Source organism: Macrosteles quadrilineatus, unplaced genomic scaffold, assembly GCF_028750875.1.
Source record: "Macrosteles quadrilineatus isolate MER2022 unplaced genomic scaffold, UCM_ALF_1.0 Scaffold_1__1_contigs__length_201487025, whole genome shotgun sequence".
Taxonomy (NCBI): domain Eukaryota; kingdom Metazoa; phylum Arthropoda; class Insecta; order Hemiptera; family Cicadellidae; genus Macrosteles; species Macrosteles quadrilineatus.
In genome coordinates, this window is record NW_026542594.1 from 177,226,145 (window position 1) to 177,244,967 (window position 18,823).

Sequence of the window (18,823 nt, forward strand, 5' to 3'; positions counted from 1 at the left end):
TTTGATGGACTATAACATACTAAATTTTTATCAAAATCATTAGGGCCATTTTTTTTTTAAATCCGATTTTTACGTTATTTTATGGGGTTTTATGGGAAAATAAGATAATTTACAACAACTTTTGAACTGTATTTTTTACAGAAATGGGATTTGTACCATTTTGTTCAGAATATAAAGGACTATAACATAATAAATTTTTTTCAAAATCGTTTTGGCCGTTTTTGGGAAAATCCTATTTTTCCGTTATTTTATAGGGTTTTATGGAAAAATCCCCATTAAAAATCCAAATTTCTAAAAAAATTGAAAAACTATTAAAAATGTAAGGACCATGACACCGACTATGTTAAATAAACCCCAAATTCTTTTCTAAAATCCTATTTTTCGTTATTTTATGGGGTTTTTATAGGAAAATAACATATTTTACCATAACTTTTGAACCGTAATTTTTAGAGAAATGGGATTTGTACCATTTTAATTAGAATTTTAAGGGCTACAACATACTAAATTTTTATCAAAATCGTTCGGGCAATTTTTGAGAAAATTTGATTTTACCTGTTTTTTATGGGTTTTTATGGGAAAATCCCCATTAAAAATCAAAATTTCAAAAAAATGAAAAAACGCCTGGAGATACCATGGATTAGAACCTACATACCAAATTTCATCGAAATCGGACCACAGGTGTAGTCTCTAGCTCAGTACACATCCAGACACACACACACACACACACACACACACACACACACAGACATCACTTCGAAAACCACCTTTTTGGGTCCAGGGGGACCCAAAACGAATATATCCACTCAAAACTCAAACTCGAAAATTTTGACGAAAACAATACTTTCTCCATATAGGCCTACTATGGTATAGGGGGAGAAAGTAAAAAGTAAAAATCAATGTTTGACAAACGTATAATTGAGTATACAAGTAAAAATAGTAGACTGTCGAAAACGAATATAATTGTTTATTTTATTTATTGCTCTGTACAATTGAAAACACATGAGAAATATTTTGTGAAATAACAACACGATTGAGAATAACGATCACAAACAAAATGTCCTATAAGACGTTGCTTATGTCAAGTACATAAAAAAACTATTCATAAGAAACCGCAAAAATATGTAAAAAGATAAATAAATCCATACATTATATTTGATCTCAACTAATATATTATATCAGAGACCTTGATATAAAATACAGTATAAAGCAGAGAGAAGTCGACCAAACTTCCCTTCTTTCCGTATCTCTGGTTACCCAATCTTTGTATTGGGTTTTGAGAAAATAATAACATTCCGTTTAGAAGTCTCCAACACATTTTAACAATATAACATGAGCAACCATTCTTTTTTATTACAATTATTTGCAAGTTACGTACATTGCCATTTTTGATTGCGTTTTAATACGCCTTAATAAATTATAAGAAAAAAATGTAAGCCAATTTCCACTTTGAACTTTAGTTTTCTTTACAATTTTCATCCAGCTTGGCTTTTTACTTTATCTATTTGTGATAATTACTACACTCTTACTGAATTAAATAACACTAAAAATAATGTATGTAATGTATGTAAAATAATGCAAGTGGAAAATAGTGTGTTTGAAAATATCTTGCCGTTAAGTAATAAAATATTTTCTCTTTATTAGCTAATTTGTCACCAAACCTGTATTATTATATTGTATTCAAAACAACAGAATTTTCATGCTTCAAGTATTCGTATCAATTTGAAGAAAATATTGAAATATTAAAATTTTAAATCAAGACTTTTTTAAACTGATTAATAACATAATTATAGTTGTTAATCTTTTTATATATATAAATTTGCCTTTTGATTATGCAAGTGCAACAATTTAAATACTTACTTAACTACAAACACTCTATCTGTATTTTGCAATTTCTTAACAAAACTTATACAACTCTCAAGGTAATATAGATTGACAATTAGGGTATATAATACATTTCTTGCAAAGATCGTAATCTTAAAACAGATTCATCGTTCTTCTTAATCAATATAATTTTGATCGTAAAAGTTTTCACAATTAAGCTTAAAGTTATTAAATTTTACTTTTTTCATGTAGGTATACAAACATAACTAGGTGGTTCAAAAAGTTTTTTGGTTACTTATATTTTTAATATCTTAATTTCTTCAGCTTGATAATAAATTTCTTGCTAATTTTTAAAGATATAATCTGACTTTGACAATATATCGTTTGCTGTAAACGTCTGATTCTAATAATGAAGGATTAGTTATCTTTTTTTACTGTTTTGTCTACATTCGCACTGCTCATCATATTAATTGATAAAAATTGATTCATGTGTTTGATTTGTTTATGACTTTTATTACTTGTAACTAAAATAGGTTTTATTGTGTTTTATAATTATTTTGTCAATAGCCACAATAGTATTTTTCTTTATGAAACTTACTATAAAAAGAATAATATATTTAATAAGAAACTTGAAGTAAAAATTATATATGTGTGAAAATTATTATATTCGTATTTAAAAACCCATTTAGGAGGCAAGTCAAGAAGTAAGCAAACTCTGGTCTTTGTGTACTCTGGGAGTCCAGTTACTGCTTATGTGAAGTGGGCTGCTTTTAAAACTTTGTTTGTAAAGTTAACAATGAAATATTTGTATAACAACTAAACTCAGTTGAAGTCTAAATCATTTTACATTAACGATACTATACACAACATTTTTCACCCATTTACGTAAATTGAGTGTTATAAAATGAGTAATAGAGTTTTATAAAACATTCTAGTTACCATGATTTAGAACTTTTTTTTAAGATGTTTCTCTAATTAATTGTTACGTATTAAGTTTAGCATAAATTATTAACATAATACAAAAGCTAGGCCTACCAACAAATTTTAATTGGCTATGTTGGTGGTTAAACACTGAACGGTACAATTAAGTAACGATTTCGAATCATTACAGATATAAAGGTTTTAGACAACATCTATGTAAAACTTATTATTCGTGTTTTCAGCATTTATGTTAAAAACACAAACTTTGGATTTTTTATTTGAATTAGCGTCCTTTTTTAATTGATAAACCTTGATATAACGTTCTTATTGAAATTGGCTGCATCCTTGAAAGGTCACATTTCAGTGTAGGCCTTTAATGTGAAAATGTTAGAAGTCATTAGGCCTATATTATCTTAGGATTAGGACTATCAGTTTGAAACATAAAACGTAATAAATAAGTTTACTTTGTATGATACAACATTAAATATAGTTTTATGTATTTTACAAATTATTGGATACCCAAAAAAAAAAAATAATAATATGATTGTTTTGTTTTTAAAATTAAGCTCTTATACTTTTAAGACTACTGAGACGTTATAGTGCTCGCCTGATAATCTAAAGGTTACTATTTTAAACCTGAGATAATTTTTAGTAGTGTTTTTATAGTTTACACTGGACCCAGCTGTCCCTCATGATTGGGGTATAACAAAATATTTATGGATAATGAAACAGCTGATCTTAGTGAGTAAAAAAGCTACACAAATCACCTCAATCCATTGTTCACTTACCCTTAATTTAAAACTTAAGTTAAAATACGCACCTAGGTGGTGACCCAATCTCGATTGGTAGTGTTAATAGTACACGTATTTTATTTTTGGTTAATTTCTAAGTGTACAGGTTTCTGTAGGGCTTACCAAGTATAATTACGGTTTATTTGAAAGCCATAATAAAATAGTGAAGGCTTTAAATCTCAGTGTGGTTTTAAATCTTCCTAATATTTAAGTTAAAAATAAGTCTTTTTGAGAGTCTTTATTGTGTATAACAATAGTCACCTTAAGCATAATCGTTTTTTATTGTGCAATACAGTACCAACAAAAATGAGAACGTGTTAAATTCTATCATAATGGCAATTCCAGTATAACCTAAAGACAAACCCAACACAATAGAATAAATGTCATTAATAATAACACACTGCATATACAACCTTTTTTAATATTAGATACCAACTTTTAACGAATTTCCTTCTGGGAAGTAGCTATTACCGTAGGTGGCACGGTAAGACCTACTCCCGGGACCGTTTTACTTTTTCATTTTGATGTTCCCAAAGGCCAAAACACCATTTGTTCAAAATTTTATATACGTATATATATATATATATATATATATATATATATATATATATATATATATATATATATATATATATATATACGTCCGTGAACACGATAACTTGAGTAATTTTTGTCCGATTTTGATGAAATTTGGTTGAAAGGTGTAAGGCGGGATAAACTTGAATGAGTTCGCGAACCAGCATGATCGGACTATGGGAACGGGGTTTTACGGGGGATTTTATGGGGTAAAAATAGTTTTGCTAATTTTTTACCCTAAAAACACAAAATCCCAACTAATTTCTAGACCTTTTTAAAGAGCTTAAAAAAAACAAATTATTTAGTATATCAAAGTTTTTTGTACGGTTATTGGTAACGGAGAAAGTTCAAAAAATTGTAAATTTAAAATTCCCATGTTATTCTTATGGAGAATATTGTAAAATGTTGTAGTTTTCTTGTTTATGGTTATATTTTGATAAAACTTGGCAAATTTATTTATTTTATATTAAATTATTAATATTTTACTAAAAACCCCACTTTAACAGTTTCCTTGTAGCAGCAAACCTAGGGACTCGTTAAACCTAATGTTATACCTAGATTCAATATATTTAATTGAAAATCAATTCCGACAAATGGAAATTCGCTTAGTCGGCAGGTTTGCTGCGGCGGGGGTATTTTAATTCATCAATCGGTAGATGAGCTGCGTTCCAGTTAGTATCTTTACCAATTTATTAAACAGCCTTCGAACTCTGATCCTCAACCTCCTTTGTTATAAAAATACTATTCCTATGCAGCCTGTCAAGGTTTCGTGCTGCATATGTCCCATTGGTGCCTCAAAATGGAAGAAATGGCATAGTAACATGCTTGGTCAGGTATAGAAATGTAGATAAATAAAACATGCAAACGGTTTTTACATATTTATAAGAATGAATAAATATGTGTTGTCCTTCTAAAGTATATAAACGAGTTTATTCAAAATATTTAAAAAATTTTATTTTACTTTTTATGTACTATTCCATCAGATTTTGTTTAGAAGATAAAACAACTAATATCTTTTCAAAAAGAGTTGAAAACGTAATCAATTTTATTCACACAAAATAAAACATGTTAACTATACTTACTATTCTCCTTCCACTAATCATTCTAATAACTTTCTAAAAAAATCATTGATTATAAGATGTTAACATAAATAACAAAATGCTGTTAATAATCAGCTGGTATAAATCAAATTTAAAAAGGGAAAAATATTAATCTCTTCATGGCTCAGGGAACACATTATTCTAAAAGTATATTTAGTAGCATTTATAATGTAAACAAAGAAAACTTATTGGATTAATACGTAACAAAAGGTTTCTTTTGCAACGAAAATTTGTATAAATAATAAATAAAAACTCGGATTTTATGGAATGTTTTATAACACAAAAAATCTGTTTATGAGATGAACATAAAACTGAACATTTTAAACTGTACGTTGCAACAGGTTCCCATAAGGGGTTTGCTGTGTTTCTAGCGTCACTTGTTGAATCATTTTATCTCCTGTTAACACAAGTGAAAAACAAACCATTTTGTGTGCTTTAAATGTGGTTGATGAAATGGGTTTTATATCAACAATATAAACAGGGTAACGTTATCCCACTAATCCATATCAATTCAGGAGATTAACAAATTTAATTCAAAATGAAATGTACCTTACATATATTAACTGAATTTTAATGTTGTTGTATTTAATAAATTGGTTTTAAAATTAAAACAGGCTAGCTAAAAAGTACTTTTTAATTTAGTGAATAAGAAAAATATAAAACCACTAAGAAAATAAATTACCAATATATATATATATATATATATATATGCCACAGTTCATATACAGATAACACTCTTTATATATTATTTCATTTTTGTTACTCTATTTGAAATTTAAACTTTTTGTCATCCGATATGAAAAAGTAAACAAGGTCAAATTAGCTCGATAGGAAGTTTGCTTCGTAACAAGTTTAAAACAGACAAAACAACGTCTTTTAGAACTTACACTTTGCAGCTTTTTTATTAGTGGCCAGAAATAAATCTAAGTTTACATAACCTAGATTCAACAGTTCAAAAGGTTTTATGAAGGAATTCAAATGGTATATTTAGGACGCACAGTAACCACGGGGAATTCATATACATAATATATACCATTGTTTAATATATATGTTTTGTTTATTGCTGTTATGACATCTGTATTTGAGGTATTACAACTATTTAATTACTGTTTCAAAGATCAACCCTTAATGAATTTGAAAAAAAAACTTGTTCCAACTGTATTTTTACTTGTTTTATAATTTAAGCTTACAAAAATAAATGAACATGGCATCAAAACTGTTCCAACGTAAATTGTTCATCATAATATATTATATTGTTATAAGGATAAGAATAAGAATATCTTTATTGTCGTTGCATACAAGCGTACAATGGACGACGTCAGATCAAATACTAGTATTTTTCTACAGATTAGGTCTAGTTTATTGATAGAAACTAAATTACAACATGAATAAAACAACCATATGTTAGATATTTGATATCCTAAAAACCCTTCTACCGAATAAAAAATTCGGTCAAAAAACCAATCAGCCAATTAATTTTAACAAAGGTAAACTCTTGAAACAGTATAGGTAGCTTATATTTGGAGCTGTATTTGGAGGAGTTTGTGGCTATTAGGTGTAGATATAAAGTCACTGCTATTAGTATATTTTGATAAACTTACTATCGGAATATCTAGCTGGTTACATTTTCTTGTATTCCAATTTTTTAACCCGTTACGTTTTAGGAATGAAGACAGATTTTCTTGAACAGATAGTAAATTTTGAAAAATAAATATACATGGTAGGGTCATTCTTCTATGTTTTATTCAATGTTAAGCCTTATCTTTTTGCAGATGATTTAGCAATACAAATTCAAAGTGAGAATTTGCTAAATTCAACAGTAATGGCATACAAAGCAGATAGCTTAATCGAAGACTGGTGTCAGGCCAATAAATTGTTTTTAAATGTAGAAAAAACTCAAGATTTATGTATTAGTTTTAATAATAGGCATAATAAAAATTGTGTAAAATTTTTAGGTGTTTTTATAGAATCTAACTTAAAGTGGAAAGTTCATATTGATTATACAGCTAAAAAAACTTAACAAAGGAATATTTATAATAAACATGCTTAAGAACAGTGTAGATTTTAATACCTTGAAATGCATTTACTATGCACATATACATTCCCAACTAAGTTATGGAACAATTGTATGGGGAGGTAGTAATTATAAAAAAAAACTTTTGTCATTGCAAAAACGAGCAATAAAAATCATGTACAATGTTGATTTTAGAACACACTGTAAACCATTATTCAGGGAGGCTAATATTTTAACTTTACAAGCAATGTATATTTTAGACTGCCTTGTGTTTGCAAAAAATAGTTTTAGTAAAACAGACACACATGAAAATGTACACAGTTACAACACACGAAACCGCTGCAATTTTATATCTAGACAGTGTCGATACAGCACCACAGCTACTAGTTTTATTGAAAAATCCAAACAGTATTATAATATGTTACCTAATAGAATAAGATGTTTTAATTGTTTTAAATTTAAAATAGTACTTAAAAACTGCCTGTTAAACCTGTGTCCATATAGAGAAATAGACTTTATAAACGATGTTAAATTAAATCTTAGTTAAAACCTTTAGTTCTAAGACATTTCCTTGACTGTGCCATGCATGTAAACCAGTGTAACGGCAATAAAGCATTCTTATTCTTATTCTATAAGAGGGGTTTGCTGGTCGTTCTGCTTGGGGTATCAAACATTATTCTTAGCGCTTTTTTCTGCCACGTAAAAACCTCCCTGGCTCTAGCACTATTTCCCCACAAATGTTTCCATACAGAAGATTGGAGTGAAATAAACTGTAATATGCAGGAGCATACTATTCGAGACGCAACTCTTAAGCCTTCTCAATAGAAAGCAGACTCGATACATCTTAGAAACAACATGAGTGTAGCGTACCCAGGTGACTTTTGCATCCAAATGTATGCGTTACAAAATATATTTTCAATATGTTTCCTGAGAGGTGTCGTTTGTGTTTTGAGTTTGAATTCTTTTATCAAAAATTATATATTTTTGTCATACAATAGTATATAATTTACACGATCCTTGATGTAGATAGAAATGCACAAACCAGCTCCAACAATCTATTGGTTTCCATTGAAGCAGAAGATTTAATAAATTTAATAAAAGAACTGGAACGTATTCACACCTGCCACATATACACAAAGACTCGTCGTCCTGTCCATATGTCTGCTCTACATCGGTTATTCATTCAGTTGAATTCTTATTCAGCATTCGTTCACTTTTAAATATCAGAGGAAACTTTTATATGAGTTGAATGATTTAAAAATTCAAAAATATAGTGATTCAGTTTTTTAAGGGGGGAAAAGTAGTAGGAGAAACCAAGGTCTTCTGTCTTTGAGACTACTGATAACCGTACCTATAACTAAATAATAGCCTTAGTTATTAGATCATATCATATAGAACTTAGCATGTGGTGTAGGTTAACCGATTTAGCAAATAAACGAAAAAAGTTGTATATAGTCAGACAAATATTTCTTTGTATTACAGGACTCCAAACATAATAATTATCTGCCAGGCTCCCATCTACAAAAGCTTTGATAAAAACTACAACGAGTAGCCCTATACCACACATACACCCAATTTAATTTTACGTTATTGAAGTTTATAGGAAACATAAAAAAACCGTGTTCAGTTTCATCAGCTGTGGAATTTTTAATGGTCAATATTGTATTAAACAACCACTATGCCACATTAAAAACATGGATTTTTTTAGTTTGCTAATAAAACACAATGTATACCCTTAAATGCCATTCTGGTAACATTGGAAACGAGAAGACGTTGATGACAAATAGAAATTGCTCAGGGTAGAGTGACTTTGTTACTGTTGTGTTTTGTCAGAGTTTTATCGTGATTAGACTTACAGAAGTGACTAATAATGTACAGATGGCACGTATATAAGCTCAGACTTTCCTGTGTTAAGTTTACTTTATTATTGGATCATGTGTTTGGTCCATTAATAGAATTGAAACTAATTACCCAAAAGGTAAAGGGTTTGTAATCAGAAAAATTAAATAGGTAAAACTACATGACAAATATACATCTAATAGTTCTTAAAACATACATTAAACCGAACTGTTTACTGAAATACAGTAAATACACATCAGATGTGGTAAGTTGTGAATAAAAGTAAATAGGAAATTTAAGGGTTCTATAAACAATCGAATTTCAATGTTAAATTAATTAAAATGATAAAAAATTATAATAATTGATGTATCTAATATCATATATTTTGTGTTATTGCTGTAGTGCCATTTTTGCTACGTTTAAAAGTTTGTAATATTTATAATTATTTCTGTAAATATCTGCCTGCAACATTTCTGGGTAGCCAAATAATAAAAAGGTCAAAACAAGTGAAAAATATAACCAAGGAATAAACTTGCTTTACAAATAGGTGTCAATGGGTTGATAATGTGTTTGTTATTTTACAGATCTTGTTTTGATGCGTCAAGAGTATGACACTCTAATTTATTTGTGCTAGGTAAATACTTTGATTTAAAAAAAAAAAACAAATTTTATACATGTTCCTCAATGATATTAAGCTTTCTTGAAGGCAAAAGTGACATACAGTAATGCCAGTTACACACTTACACAGTTGGTTATATCTGTTAGCAGATATTAACAGTTATGAAGGCGTAATTTTGTTCAGAAACTAATACAAGTGCGTTGTACTTGTAAATGTCTCATGATAGAACAAATGCTTTTTGATGTCGTATAGATTAATGAAATAGTATAAGATAGAAGTTAATAAAACATAACGCAATTCATTGTTAGTTAACTACGTATATTTGTGAAAATATATCAATTGACTAAATATTTCTATAACGCAACACACCAAGCATTTCAGTAGTTGGTAATGGAAGTAATCAGTAGATAGTAATGAATTATGGTTTAATTTGACCTTGAATAAAATAAGCTGTAAGAAACACAAGTAAAATAAAATACTCACAATACTAGGAACTCATACAATTATTTATACCTTGTAAAAGGTTCATATTTCACAGTTTGTATTCATAAATATTTGAACAGTAATTGATTACAAATATCCACTAATAAGACCCTAAAATTATCAAGCAATAGTATTAAATAATATCCTTAGTTTGTTCGAATACTCACAATAACCCACCAATATCTATAATACACCATGTTTTTTATAATAAACTTGATTACTATTTATATAAGAGTTTTAAAATAGAAGGTTATTTTATTTAACACATGTTAATATTCACCAAGCTACGTTGGATCGACTTAATAGCTTTGAATGCAACGACAACGTTGAAATGAAACCTAAAGAAAGACGCTTTTTAAGGGTTTTGGTTTGGACAAAAGAAGAATGTTTATCTCATTGGCAATACAAAGGATTAGATGGAACTGAAAGTTAAGCTAACTAGAAGTTCGTTTGTCTTTTGTTCTGATTAATTTTAATTAGTTAACTATGTGGATTAGACGTCTACATAACTTTCTTTTATTGAAGTTGAGATTAAATAGTTTCTTATTCGTCCATTCATAACACTGGTCAACTTAATTTAATTGCATTTATTAATTGATTGCACAAATACCATTTCAACTTAATATTATTATTTAATAGAAAATAAGGACATTACACTTTGTCCAAATACATGACCTACAAAATGTATAAAGAATAAAATGGTTTAACAACAAACTATACAGCCTTAGTATTGAGATCGATTCAATAAAAAGTTTTATATAAAGGTAAAATTGAGGTCCTTAATATTACAACTTGACAGTTTTAGGTTTTTGGTTGTATACTTTTCTAAATATACTTTTAGAAACACACTTAAAAAATAACTCTGATAAGCCTTTTTTTTAATGCTTCCAAAAAATTTTGTGGTTTTATTCGAGGTATTTAAAACGTATTATACTTCTAGGAATTCCGTTCTAGGCAGGACTTAAAATGTGTTACCAGATTTTTAACCACATCATCTGTTATGATTACACGTGAAAATCGGCACTCGTTTTCAGTGCAAATATTTTCTTATTATTTTTTAAGTTTGCTTATGGTTATTTTATAAACATGGATAAAAACATCATAAATCACATATTTTATACACATTTAAGAACAGATTTTTTATGGCTGTACCTAATTTAATTCTTGGCTTAAGAAAAAAATATAACTTTTCAAAACAATACACAATAATTTACATTAGGTCGTATTTTTCATACACTTTTTCATCATAAACCCAATTAAGGGTTCAGACTACGTAGTTAGCTTGCATGTTGGTTCAGCATGTTATTAAATATGTTATCAAGAACTTCAATAGTGCAAATACGGTTATAGTCAAATGCTATAAATATGAAATAATATTTAAATTATTTTGAAAATTGTACAATAGAGATTGGAGGGAGAATGAGGAAAACATATTAAAACAGAAATAACTTGAATAAAGCCACTTTTCCTTGAAATAAGTCCATTTACCAGATTGCCTGAATGTGACGTTTCCCAAAGTTTAAAAGTTGTATTCACAGTGTTAAGATTTGTTATTACCTATTAAAAGTGCAAATTAAATATTAAATCCCTATTCAAAAAGAAAAGTAATGGTCCTTTAATTTTTAAATTACAATTAATTATAGTCTCTTAGGTAAATCATTATGTATTTTAATTGTATTAATTTCCTACCTTGATAAAAACTCATTTGTTTTTTGTATATTATTCAAGATACGTCTTATACTTTGTGATTAATTCAAGAATGTAATTTTTTGAGGTAAATTCTATTCAATGTTATTAAATTGTAAAAATCCCAATTGCTTATAAGTTTTGCCAATTAAAGATGTATGTTTGTATTAAGATAGTTTATAAAAAAATAGACCAAATGAGCTGCTTGAAACATTTAAAAGCTAAATAAACCGAATATAATCGTGAAATAGATAAGTGGTAATACATTCTGGAGAAAGTTAATACTCCTATACTACTATACCAATAATGATTAGCTGCAAGGTCACAATATTGTAATATTCCCTTAAATTCTTTTTACAAAAATGAATTACAAATAAAACTTATTCTCAAAACAAAAAGTTTATATAATATCCTAAAAGTAATAATTAACTAACTGTTGATATATATTTTCTGTAAATATAATAATCGGTTTTCGGAAAGGAAAAAACTAAGATTATTTGTACAGTAGGCCTACATTTACTAGAGCAGTTGGGTTGTTATCTTTTTATTTCATAAACTTACAGTTAAAACACATTAAATTAAATTAGCAAAATATTACCGTAATAAAATATACAACACATGATTACTAAAAACTGTAACATAAATATAACACAGTAGTAACATTCTGAAATGTGTTGAGGGAGTATCATGTTTGTTAATTAAGATAACAATTCTGCCAACATCAGCTCTTGATCCCTCAAGTCAGTTCTTGTTTTGATTGTTTAATTACTTACTCAAACTGTTTGTCTTCGAAAAAATGTGCTACAGAATCTGTACAATTAAAGTGGGGCTAGGGGTTAAATACACATCTTAATACAACATAACTAAAGAACAAATCATTAAAATCAAAGTCAAAGACTTGGAACATTAAGCCATAAACAAGTGTTTATCCTGTTCCATAAAAAAGATCTTTATGATATACCCATACTAATTATATAATGTTTTAGGGCAAAGAAATGTAAGTTATAATGTGTATAAGCCTGTTCAGTCATATCAAAATAGAATTAAAGAATACCATTCTTTAAATATTTTAAGTATTTCGGTATTTTATAATTATTACACTTCAACATTCCCAGGTACAATCCATAAAAACTTTAATAGTGGATATTGGTGTATGTTTTTATATGGGATCTCTCTGGCTGACAAAGAATAAAAATTAACTGCCATTCTGTATTGGGTTGATAAAAGAGACGTCTAGTTTTCGCCGATATTCTTTTAAACTAATAGCCTTTAAAGTTGCCCCTAAGGTGTCACTTGAGAGGGCTTTATATTTACAACTTTTGAGTTGTCCCCAAAATAACCCATTTTCAGATGTAATTGGGATGCCAAAAGAAATTGCACATTTATTTTGTTTAGAGTTTTTCAGATGTTGGTTTTCCTGGTGTAACCCATTATAGTTAATAGAGTTAATAGTTATGAGGTAATAGAGGGTGTCAAGTTGCACGAATAAAAGCGTTATTTAATTTATAAAGATAGTACAAGTTAATACTAGTTAATAAGTTTAGCTCAGGCTGGAGTTTAAACTATTAATATAAATCTATACTGCTCCAACTCGAACAAAAATATAAAAAATAATGTATAACATTACATTGTAAAATAAAAAATATATAAATAGTTTGTCAAACACGTCCAACGTGTGTGAAAAACATGTGTTTAAATGCCTTATAAGGATTCCAAAAGCCCAACAAAGTATTAGAAGCTAGAAAATCCAGTGTTACAACCTAGAGCTCGTTTAAAGTTCCAAATAAACGCTAGTCTCACGACAATGTTATAACAAGGAAACTCATTTACCAGATAATGAAAGCCATATTTACATTCTACTCCAACTTGATAATATTGTTTAACTTAAATCTCTTCGTATTTTCTGGAATTATAATCCAATTTACTTATATTTTTGCTCTGTAAAACCAAGTTTGACATAGTTTTCTAGAATATAATCATTTTTTAAATGTATACACATTTTTATTATTAATACAAAAATAATGTAACAGTGTATTTTGTAAGTGGGACTTTGGTTTGTAATACAATAATTAATAAATACTTAATGTGGAATAAAAAAAAAATAAAAACTTAATAAGGCTTGTGTAAAACCACTATCGTTATTATACACACTCATTTAAAATAAGGAATCTAATTATTTTCAACAAAGTCATCTTAATAAACCTGCAACAGTATTTCTTAACCCAAGATCAATACATAAGCAACAAAATTAAAATTAAAATATGTATTCATTCTTTAATCACGGAATCACCCTTTTCCCTTCTACATTCTGGATATAATTGCATAATACTCCTTTCCCTAAGGATACCTGACAAAGCGGACTTATTATAGCACTCAAAGTAACTAATTACTGCATTTACGTACATTTTCTGCACTCATTTTACTTTATCCACACAATGTTTTCTGCCACTCTCCAGTATTCTAACCAAAAAACACCAAAGGCGAGCTTATTATTAGGCACGTAATACGTGTACGCTTGAAAATAAGCTGGCATTACTAAAAGATACTACGACTAAGATCAGCTAGTGCAGTGTTTCCCATTTCGTTCAACGCTCAGATTTAACCTTACCTAAAACGTGTTGTTTAGTGTTTGAAAGACTAACTGTTTCTATGCTTTATAGCAGGCCTAACTGTAGGAACAACATAATGTGAAATGCGAGCGCAAAGAGCCACATCGCACATACTAGTTACACAAAATTATGTATAGCTTTAAAAATATCTCAACCAACAAATGAAGAATTGAATTCAATTTATAAACATTTAATTATTCCTTTAAAGAAGGTTACATTCAAGGTTAAAGCCAGCAAAAGGTCGATCCTTACTGTAAAGACTGTTTTTTTTTCGTGTTTTTTTTTTAAGTTGTTCTCAAACACGTCCAACACGTTTCACTAGTTACACAAAATTATGTATAGCTTTAAAAATATCTCAACCAACAAATGAAAAATTGAATTCAATTTATAAACATTTAATTATTCCTTTAAAGAAGGTTACATTCAAGGTTAAAGCCAGCAAAAGGTCGATCCTTACTGTAAAGACTGTTTTTTTTCGTGTTTTTTTTTTAAGTTGTTCTTTTTGGGGTAAAATTTATTAGATTTTTCTTATGAATATCGATGCATACTGAAAGTAGTAGTAGTAGGCGTTTCATTATATACTTGGATAAGAAATTGGGTAGGTTCAATATTTAACATGGTTTAAGCAGCGATGACTTAGTTAATTGACGTATTTGGATGTCACATATTCAACCTGTAATATCATCAAAATAAATCAAACAACCCAATCAATATGTTGTAATTCTCCAGTTGATTTGGGAAGTGTCAGCTCAGTTAGTTTTTTTAATATAGAGAACATGATTTACAGAAAGATTGTAAAAGTATTTCTCTATGTAAAATTTAATCACCAATTTTAAAAGACATTGTGGTCCATATCCATTGAGTCCCTCCCCCTTAATTATTATACACAATCTAAAGTTAATGCATGCTATATTATAGTAGTAAAAATACATATAAACGTAGACTTGTATATTGTGCAATATCAGATAACGTTAAGTGCTGTTTTAGAATTATTTTATTATAGTACACAGCTAGAAGAATTGAACCAATATATATTCTTTGCGCAAACCAAAGGTATTATAGCACAATGGGAGCAATAGGATGTGACGGATTAAATCTTTTGTGTGTGTTTGAGAGCTGATATTGAGTTTATCCATACTCCATTATAGCATCAATTATGATGATGCCAATATTGGTTTATTAATGATTAATTAAAATAAAGACTAAAATTACCTAAACAAATTATTATTAATTATCGATAAATATCTGTTGCATGTCAATGAAAAAGTAAAATTTACCCAAATGCAAATACGTAAATGATACTAACCAAAAAATAAACTGACTATGAAAAAAACTCAAAGATACAATCAGTTAAATTACAAGTAAAACTATAAATAAATAAATAAACTCCAATATTCCCATCGAGACATAAAGCTAGCTGTTATTTTAGACATCATAAGTGTAGAATGTACAGTACGTTCAAATGTTTATTAAAATAGTGCCATGACTTTTAAGATTACCTTCATTCTTTTATAAAATTTAAATATACAACCCCACAAATTAAAGGCTAGTCCCAAGATAAACCATGTCATTAAACAGCCAGATTAGCCGGATCGGTCCAACCCAAGCCAGGTAGTTAAAGACCTCTGTGAATACTTTGAGGCTCTTAGCTGATTAAGTTAATTTTCCACCCTTCGCCCTTACAAATTGTTACAATATTTACCTTTCTTTTACCAATTGTGAAATGGCCATAAATTAAATTTTCAGAAATGTTTAGGGCATTTTTTTATAGTTATAATAATTAGAGTTGATTAATTGTAATAACTAAAATACTTATCATGAGGGTGTAGATTTAAAACCTTTTTAAATGTAATGATGGTTTTTTATTGACTGGTGTTATTATTTTGTTAATAATATTTACTACGACTATTTATGTGTTTATCTAACTGTAAAGGAGGGATAGATAATTTTCTTGCAGATTTAATTATAAATAATTACTGATAACTTTTTTTAGAAGTTCTCATTTATCCATTTCAACGCGTTGTTAGAATGTTTTTATTACTGTCACTGTCATTAATTATCGATATTACATCATTGACACGGCCAATGAATTTCCATTTTTGAACCCTCCACAACTTAGGGTATGCCAAACATCGATTTGCAACAATAACCTTGGTTTAAATAATTATGCATAACTGCAACAAATAGAAGTAGTAACAGTTCATGTTAAATACAAAAATAACTTAAATATAAAGGGGTGTTCGAACTATTTGTGAACTACGAATGTTTCTGAAAAATAAACTTGCAAAGAGATATGTTTGATTTCCCTAAGGAAAGCGTGTACTCTACAGCAGTCACATGAACAATAGATACGTACGATGGGAGTAAACGAGCAACGGGACCTTCTACTTAGGACTTCAACATATTGTCATTGTGCTAGGAGGTCTCTTGAAAAAAAAAGGAAACATTTTTAAAACTGAGAAATTATTACACAAAACAGTGTTTATGATGGTTAGCAGAACAATGTGCTTTCGCTAATATGTTGTAAATTATGACGTTGAGATAGATTTTTTGTCTGATACCACTGTTAATATGCCATTAAATAGTGTTGAGCCTTGTTGTGGCGTACGAAAAACTACGGATTTATACGAGAAACAAGCCCTTACTAAAAAAAATTAAAAAAAACCCCTCGTAGGTACCTAAATAGTTATAGTGATGCAGACAAGCAACTAATTTACAGTAAAAAGGCATAATAAAATAAACTAATGTGTACTAAACCTTGTAAACACCAAAGCTATAAACGGCGTTATATTTTTCGTTAACCTTTGCTTTATAAGACAGAATGAATACAGGTTAATGTCAGTGATAAATGACGAGGCAATCGACCTTTTACATGAAACATTCTTTTACGTAAGATGAGTGTTTTTGTATTTCATCCTATTGAATAAAAATATTTATTTGATTACAAAATAAAGTATTATAAAATTTTTAGCAGTTCTCGTGCACTGTTTCATAGATTACAATAAAATACGAACGTTTTAAATTTTGGTTAGAATTATACTCAACCACCACTACTTAGTTATGTAACCTCGTTCAAATGGCATAAAAAATTGTTTATCGCCCAGTTTTTGTTCCCCAATGAGGTAAAAAAACACATTAAAATATTATCGAAATTATATTTAAATGTGTTTGCTATGTATTATAGCATGATAACTGGGTATAGGGGTTCAGTAAATTATTGTACGCCTTTGATTTCTTTGATTGAGTAGATTCAAAACTAAAGTTGCTTTAATTACCAAATATTAGTGATGAATAGCTATATTAATCAACTAATTGTATTATACAATTGTATTATACATTTACCTTTGAGGGATATTTAGTTTACACAAAATATGTTGCTGAATGAGCGAATCGGTTATGTAATTAATTAAAATTATATAGATTATTGGGAAAACCATTGAATATTGTTGAGTCAAAAACAATTTAGTAGCATTTTGATTTAACAATCAAAATTTGTAAAATTTATACATAAATGGGAAAGTATAACAAAAAACTAAACTTACATTACCAGATTAAATCAAATCAAAATAATCTTTGATTACAAAAACGAATACAGTGTTAACATACACACGCACTTCAGTGAAACAAAACATCTTACTTACAAAATAAAAATTGTATACATAAAAACTAAAAATAAGAACAAACTAGGTTTTTTATGGATTCACTTAGATTTGTTGCATGTGTACTGTTTCTCTAACTCAGGTATATTCAACTCATTTGAGCTATTTTACCAATCCAATACAAGAAGTTAAATGTACTGCAAGTAATTGAGAATTCTCTTTGTGACGTAGGATTTGGGTTGTCTATGAAACGGTCCGAGAACAATGCGAGAGAGTTAAAGCGTTCACGAGCAGTTAAACAATTCTACACCTTGGCAAACTTACCATGCAATTATGTAAAGTTTAGGATTCATTTATTGTTTAGTACCTACTAAAATACGTATCTGTGCCAATTGATGGATATTGTTCATTACAGTAAATTGTATCGTTAATTATACTTAGGCTTGGCGATTTTGTTCCTAAAATTATAAATGTTTTGTTTGACTCTTCACGCTGCATACTTATCTGTATGTCTTATATTTTACTTATGTTTTACATAAGTATGTAATCATAATGTAGAACATAATTACAACATTGTTCATAATTAATTACTTTTAAAATTTGTTTTAATTATGTTTTTCTTATGAATTATTATAGTCATATTTAAAAAAATTCATTCATATAAAGATCGTGTAATTTACGTATCATATAACATTTAATACAACTACTGCAACGAGTTGGAACCTAGAACTCTAAATATTTACTGTTACGATCTTGAAGAAAACT